This window comes from Spinacia oleracea, chromosome 6, assembly GCF_020520425.1.
Source record: "Spinacia oleracea cultivar Varoflay chromosome 6, BTI_SOV_V1, whole genome shotgun sequence".
Taxonomy (NCBI): Eukaryota; Viridiplantae; Streptophyta; class Magnoliopsida; order Caryophyllales; family Amaranthaceae; genus Spinacia; species Spinacia oleracea.
This window is the reverse complement of record NC_079492.1, coordinates 177,799-184,892: the sequence shown is the minus strand read 5'-3', so window position 1 is coordinate 184,892 and position 7,094 is coordinate 177,799. Positions and strand designations below refer to the sequence as shown.

Below are 7,094 nucleotides of genomic sequence, written 5' to 3'. Positions count from 1 at the left end.
TATGGAATGAGGATATCTTACTGCTAGAGAAGAAATTGTTGGGTGTTTTGGCCGTGATGTGATTCGAATTCTGATAAAGAGGGGAGACAATGTTACCCATTGTTAGTGGTTGGATTATTTCATTGATAAAGGCGTAAGTTGGAGCATGTGAAGATCTTAAAGCAGTGAAGATCTTAAAGTTCAAAGCGCACAGAAATATATATGTCAAATTCTTGGTAACCTAAATCCTAGCACTCAAGTGACTCAACTAGGATAATGTCCAAGTCTCTTTTAAATCTAAATATATTAATATACCTATTATAAAATTCAAGTTGAGAAGAACTACTAGCATCAATCGTTAGTGCCCTTAAATAGCTGACAACAAGCCCTGGGTCGAATTCAATGTGTGATTTCAATCAAGTTTGCTTCTGCAAATTGAATATATACACTACTACAAAAGTTGGAATAAGTAACGCTAAAAAGAGTACGCTTAAGTGTGTTAAGCGTTTCATAGGATAATAGAGTACGGTTTTCTCTAATAACAGTTCTATGGGAGAAAGAATAGAGAACGGTTACGACACTTAACCGTTTCATATTTTTTACCATAATAAAGAATAATTTTATTTAATATATACATGTGTAGTAGGAGTAAGAATCAAAAACATATAAAGCTGTGTTTTAAATCTTTGATACAGGCGTACTATATTCTCATTAAAAAAAAAAAAAAACTAATGCAGCAGCAGACTAAATAAATCAAACCGTAAAATCAAAAACCTCGCGCAAACCAAAATCTCAAGCAAAAGTGCAAAACCAAAACCTTAACATTCTACCCTATCCTTTCTAACAAAACCCCAGAATCCAATCTCCTGGAAAACTTAGACCATAATCACGCACCACTACCAGATCACCGCTGCACCACCAGATCACCGCCGCACTACTGTACCGCATTATTGTTCGTTGGCCCCCCTCTCCCTCTCCCTCTACTCAAAATCCCCAATTCGTCTAGCGCTTTTCGGCGACTTTTAGGGTTTTGCGCAAAAATTGAATCACACAGCATCGAATGGCCGGAGCTAGATCTTTGTTCTTTGGCTCCCCTCTCCTTCTCTCTCCTTTGTATGTTCACCGGCCTCTTCTGTTTTTCCTTACTATACTCGATTTGTAAAGGTCATTTTTTGTTCAATTACCTTCTCTTTGGAATTGAATTTGAATATTGGATGATTGTAGAAATAAAAATTTCGAACGCTTTGAATTTTTGTGCCACTTGAATTTTAACAATGGTGCAGTGTGATAATTAGGTTTTCGTTCCCTCAAAACAAATTTCGTTGACAGATTGTTGTTTATTTAATTATGTTTTTTTTTGTTGGAAATCATCTAGGTTTGATATAAATTCCGCAAGTTTGTGGTTCCATTAGGATTTTTTCTATGGGTTATTCGCTACTTGTATATCTGAAATTGTAAATTTAAGGTAGGTAAGTCATTTAAGTTAATTTTCATTTTCTGATTTCTATGTTATGAAACCATAATTTCGTCCAAGGTTATTTGATTTTGTAAAAAGTGACGAGTACTTCTTAGTTTCCAATTGTTCTCTGCAATTTGTGTTTAAACTTGATTAATTAGTTTACTGAAGACTTTTGTGGGTTTGTTTCCTTTAGGGCTGTTTTATATATCAAGAAAGAATTCAACTTGCAGAGTGCACCAACTTTGGAAGGCTTAATTGTGACTATGGCACTAGTTGGAGCAACTCTGATCACAACATGTTGCGGACCGATTTCAGATCGTGTTGGTCGTCGCCCTATGATGATTATCTCATCTCTCTGTTACTTTGTTAGTTCCTAAATAATTTTGGGGTCTCCTAATAATTATGTTATACTCTTTCACCTTCTATTGGATGGTTGCGGAAATTGGTAGTAGTCACTCTTGTTCCTCTTTATATACCAGAGACAGCTCCAACTGAAATAAGGGGTTCATTGAACACACTTCCTCAGTTCACTGGTTCTGGTGGAATGTTTGCCGCGAACTGTATGGTTTTTGGAATGTCACTAATAGGAAAACCTAGTTGGAGATTGATACTTGGGGTTATTTTAGTTTCATCCAGTATTCACTATATATTAACTGTATTCTTCTTGCCCGAGTCTCCTCGTTGGCTTGTTAGTAAAGGAAGAATGAATGAGGCCAAAAGGGTTCTTCAACAATTGCGAGGCAGGGATGATGTCGATGGTGAGTCCTCTGCTACTTCTATAGTTCCATTGGAAAATTTTGCTTGTACAACTTAAGCCCCTTAAAACATTTCTGCAATTTTATGGGGAATGACATTTACTGCATTGTTTTTTACTTCCTGTTCGAGGAAAACAAGCATGATAGCAAAAGATAAATTTAATTAGGCTAACAGTTGAGAGTTCAGTGAACTATATATGCTTAACTTCTGAGCGAAAATGGATGTGCATGTTAATGTTAGACAGACCAAAACAGATAGTAGGATGGTCATTATGAAGTAAAGGGAGTATGATTGTTTGGAAATTGATTTTGTGGGTTTCATTCTTCCTTTCAGAGATGATAACCAACATTGAGTAGAGTTTGAAGAGAGAAAAGTAACTATAATGAAGTAAACATGGATTTGAAAACATGATGCATCTATCTTTTGTTGATATTGCAATTCGGTCAAGCTGCAAACCAATAACTCCATCCCACTCACTGTCATTTTCTGTCTCATCTAAACCAGGGAAGATTGTTTCTCCTTTCTTTCCGTCTTGAAGTCTTATCTCATCTAATTGTTAGTGAGTATGATTTAGACTCACATCTGTCTAATCTTTTACTTAGTGTTAGTTCTTCAGGTTGGATTATGATGACTATGTAATACTTTGATCTAAGAGCTTTTTATTAAAACCTACTTATATTTTCTCGTCTTCTCCTTAAAAAAAGTCTTGAAAATGAAAGCAATGTTTGGAAATTGATCTTAAATAGATAGTTGATTGAAAATTGAAAGGTAAAGCAATGTGATGTAATTTACATTTTCTTTGATAGTTTGATGGGTATTATAAAGTTGTTATGTGGGCTAGCTTTGCTATCACCTCTTAGTTTTTTCTGATAAATCTGACAGGTTTGAGACATCAAATCCCTGTACTTGTTCCATAAGCAGCCTGCTTGATACTAATTCATGTCACTATTTCAGCAATCATGATAGCTAGGTTTAATCGTATAGTCAACAGTCTTAACACGAAAAAATACTGGCAATTTGAGACTTAAATCCTTAAGAGATAACCCGTGATGTTGTTTGTCTGGACTTCTGTCTGCACCTCCCTGCAATCCTGTTGCTGTTTTTGTATTGCTTGCCGCATGTTCTTTGTTAAATACTATTTCTTCTTGCTATCATGTTCATTTAGTACTCTTACATTTTAACTTGTATTGTAGTATTTTAACAAAGCTCCCACGTATTCTCAAACTACGATTGACGAGCTAAGGGAGAGGTGGATCTCATACGTTATCGAATATCACCAATCAAATAACGATGAAGATGAAGATTATGATGACGATGATCTAGTGTGACTTAAGCTAGCTCAGGGAGATGGTTACCTCAGTTCAGTCCGGCAGATGAACTGCCAAGTCTACCACCAGTAGACAATTCCAACAATATGGTCCTTGTTCTTGCTGCAGAAGCTGCCATTGTTTTTGCTACACCATCCCTAGTTGCTGCTGCAATCCCCAGTACGTTGCTGCTGCTACAGAAGCTTCAGCTCTTGAATATTTTTTTTATTTATATTGGATTTTGTTTTTGCCGTACCTTAGTGTAGATCGTTTATATTTTATCAATGAATAATAAGATTTTGTTATTGAATGAACACTATTATGTTGTTATTGAATGAAAGTATTTTTGGAAAGATCGTGTGGATATCATTTTTATTTTATCTATTTAAATCTGGTTTACATATAGGACTTAGAATCGTAATATCCCTAAAAAAAAAGGGGTAGAATATAGAACGGTTGTCTAAGAAAACTGCTTTCTATCTTAATTTAAACGGGAAGTATATAGTACGCCTATGTACGGAAGATGTTCTGTATCTCAATATTTAACAGGAAGAATAGAGGATGGTTATGTACGGAAGGCGCACTTTATTATAGAGTATAGGAGACGGTTATGTACGGTAACCGTTCTATATTCCTTCCTCATTTTCTGATTTTAGGAAGGGAATAGATGACGTTTATCTCTTATCACTGTACTTTATGACTAGGTATATAATACGCTTCGTTTACCCGTTTTATAAACTTTATAGCGCGCTGAGTTGAAGAACGCCTCTAAGGCGTCCTATAAAGTGTATTTCAACAGTACTCTATACCCTTTTTTGTAGTAGTGATAACAGATATAGTAAGGACTATAAAATGTGTAAATAGGACTTTTTATGTTAATGATCTTGACGTTTAGCAGTTGGTTGCGATGTTAGGAGTATCAAATTAATAAAACATATTTTGGTTTTTTCATGACTGTTAATTGAATGAATTCGGCATGTAGTGAAGACGGAAGTAATGTAATGCTGGGAAGATGAGTTTTTGTTTCAGTATTATTCAAATTTGTATTTGCCAGCGGTTGGTATTTCGCACTAACTCTTACTAGCTTTATGTCCTCTGCCTCTCTAATCTGAAAATATCACAGATCTTGATTGTTCAACCTTCTCAATGGATTTTGTGTCTTTTACCTCAAGGTATATAATTTTATATTTCAATAAACTCCCTTTTTCTGTATGGTTTTATTTCTTCCATATTATGTGTTTCAATTTGTGTAATTTGGGATATTTGGGTGAGCTAAATATGGATAGTCGTATTTGTATTATTGATTTCGATTGATTTGTTCAAATTTTAATTTGAATTGTTTTTATACATGTATTTACGTTTTCTTAATTGGCAGAAAACCATTTTTTTTAATGGAAGGGATGTAAAATTGATGAAATATCGTTTGTCAATCAAGAGTTCTAACTCAAGGAATTAGGTTCATAACGGATCTCCTTATATTTTAGGATCAGAGTTGCATGTCCATCACTCTAGGTACTTTATATTCTCTTCTTTCAAGTTCAATATTTTTCATTTTGTGAGAACTTGTTATAAAATTTATGAGTAGTTCACGGTCAATATTTCTTGATTTCAAAAGTTTAACATTTGGCTTTATCTTCTTTTTGTAATTATCTATTTAGTTTTATCTGATGAACCGGTTTGATGCTAAAATTTCTTGTTTGATTTGAGTGAAAAAAAGTTCAAATGGATCTTAAAGTTCAAATTTCTTACAGAATATTATGGATTAGTACAGTACATCTTAGTCGTTCAATTTATAGTCTATAAATGACAATTTTTGCAAATTTATGTAGTTAACTTTGAGATTTAACTATGATTATTATCAAATCTGAACGAAGATATATAGTAGTGAGCTTAATTGGAGTTTTTTTTTAAAAAAAATAGGTTTTAAGAAGTACCTCCTTAGATGGGAAAGAAATTCTTGTCTATTCATGTTGTTCATATCTTCAAGTTCTTTCTCATAATCAGTTAGCTATTTTTGGTTAAAGTAACATCAAAAGATAAAGTCAACTCTGGTTACTATGAAATACAAGTAATTTTTGTTAGCTAATTAAGTACTGTTTGACTTAAACAACATATAGGAATAACATCCTCATGAATTCAAACATGTATAACATCACAATACGGTGTTCATAACCGTTCCCAACAGTTTAAATAATCAAAATCAATAATAATAATATAAATAATTTTAAATACGGAAATGAAATAGAATAGGCAAGGAAGAACAGAATAATATCAATCCGGCCTACAGTACTGTGCATAACTTTAAAATTTCCATCTTAGCTTGCCGAAGGTGCAAGAAAAGTTAGTCTTCTGTAGACCAATGCGGGTCTACAGTAGACCAACCCGGTTCTACATTTTTAGACCAACGTGGTTCTACAAACCTGTAGACCAATGCAGGTCTACTCTAGACCAGCGTTGTTCTATATAGTTGTAGACCAACGTGATTCTACAAACCTGTAGACCAATGCGGGTCTTCTTTAGACCAATTTGTTCTACAAATTTCTAGACCAATGTTCTTCTACAAACCTGTAGACCGACGCGGGTCTACTCTGGACCTACATGTGATAGTCGTATTTGTATTATCGATGTCGATTGATTTTTGTTGTAAAAGTATTAAGGTTTTCATAATTGTACCATTACTTTGTAAGATGTGAATATTTTGGGTGGTTTTCTTTGTTTGGATGTTCTGTTGTTGACCCTCTATGGAATGAGGATATCTTACTGCTTGAGAAGAAATTGTTGGATGTTTTGGCCGTAATGTGATTCGAATTCTTATGAAGAGGGGAGACAATGTTACCCATTGTTAGTGGTTGGATTATTTCATTGATAAAGGGGGTAAGTTGGAGCATGTGAAGATCTTAAAGCAGTGAAGATCTTAACGTTCAAAGCGCACAAAAATATATATGTCAAATTCTTGGTAACCTAAATCCTAGCACTCAAGTGACTCAACTAGTATAATGTCCAAGTCTATTTTAAATCTAAATATATTAATATACCTATGATAAAATTCAAGTTGAGAAGAACTACTAACATCAATCGTTAGTACCCTTAAACAGCTGGCAACAAGCCCCGGGTCGAATTCAATGTGTGATTTCAATCAAGTTTGCTTGTACTGCAAATTGAATATATAACAGATATAGTAAGGACTATAAAATATGTAAATAGGACTTTTTATGTAATACCTCGTATTTTTCTATTATTATAAATATATTTTATTATATTTATAAAGCATTTCGTTGTATTTTTACAAAGTAATTTCATTTAATGAGAATTAAATGCGCTTTTTATTAATTTAAATATTAATTATTTCGAAAATCGTATTTTTTTATTTTGTCGGGAATTGTGGGTCGTATTTCAAAAACGAATTTAATAAACTTAACGCCGGTCGTTTTGTTTTAATTAAACCCAACAAAGCTTGCAAGGATTAAATTCAACGAAGCCCAAAAGCAAGCCCAACCTTAAACCCTAATACCTAACCCATGAAGGGATGAGAACCTATAAATACCCCTCTCCTTCATGAGATCCCAAACCTAAAATCTCTGAATTTTCTCTCC

General features: G+C 33.8%; 1 long non-coding RNA gene across 2 annotated transcripts; it reads left to right on the top strand.

Moving 5' to 3' along the window:
* Positions 1 to 699: 699 nt before the first annotated feature.
* On the top strand, positions 700 to 3,854 carry LOC110781111 (uncharacterized). 2 transcript variants are annotated; one of them, XR_008923139.1, is made up of 3 exons: positions 700 to 1,092; positions 1,632 to 2,196; positions 2,528 to 3,854. It is a non-coding gene; the product is annotated as an uncharacterized lncRNA (long non-coding RNA). The 2 variants fall into 2 exon arrangements; XR_008923140.1 differs by having other exon boundaries at positions 701 to 1,092; positions 3,388 to 3,854.
* The last annotated feature ends 3,240 nt before the right edge of the window (positions 3,855 to 7,094 follow it).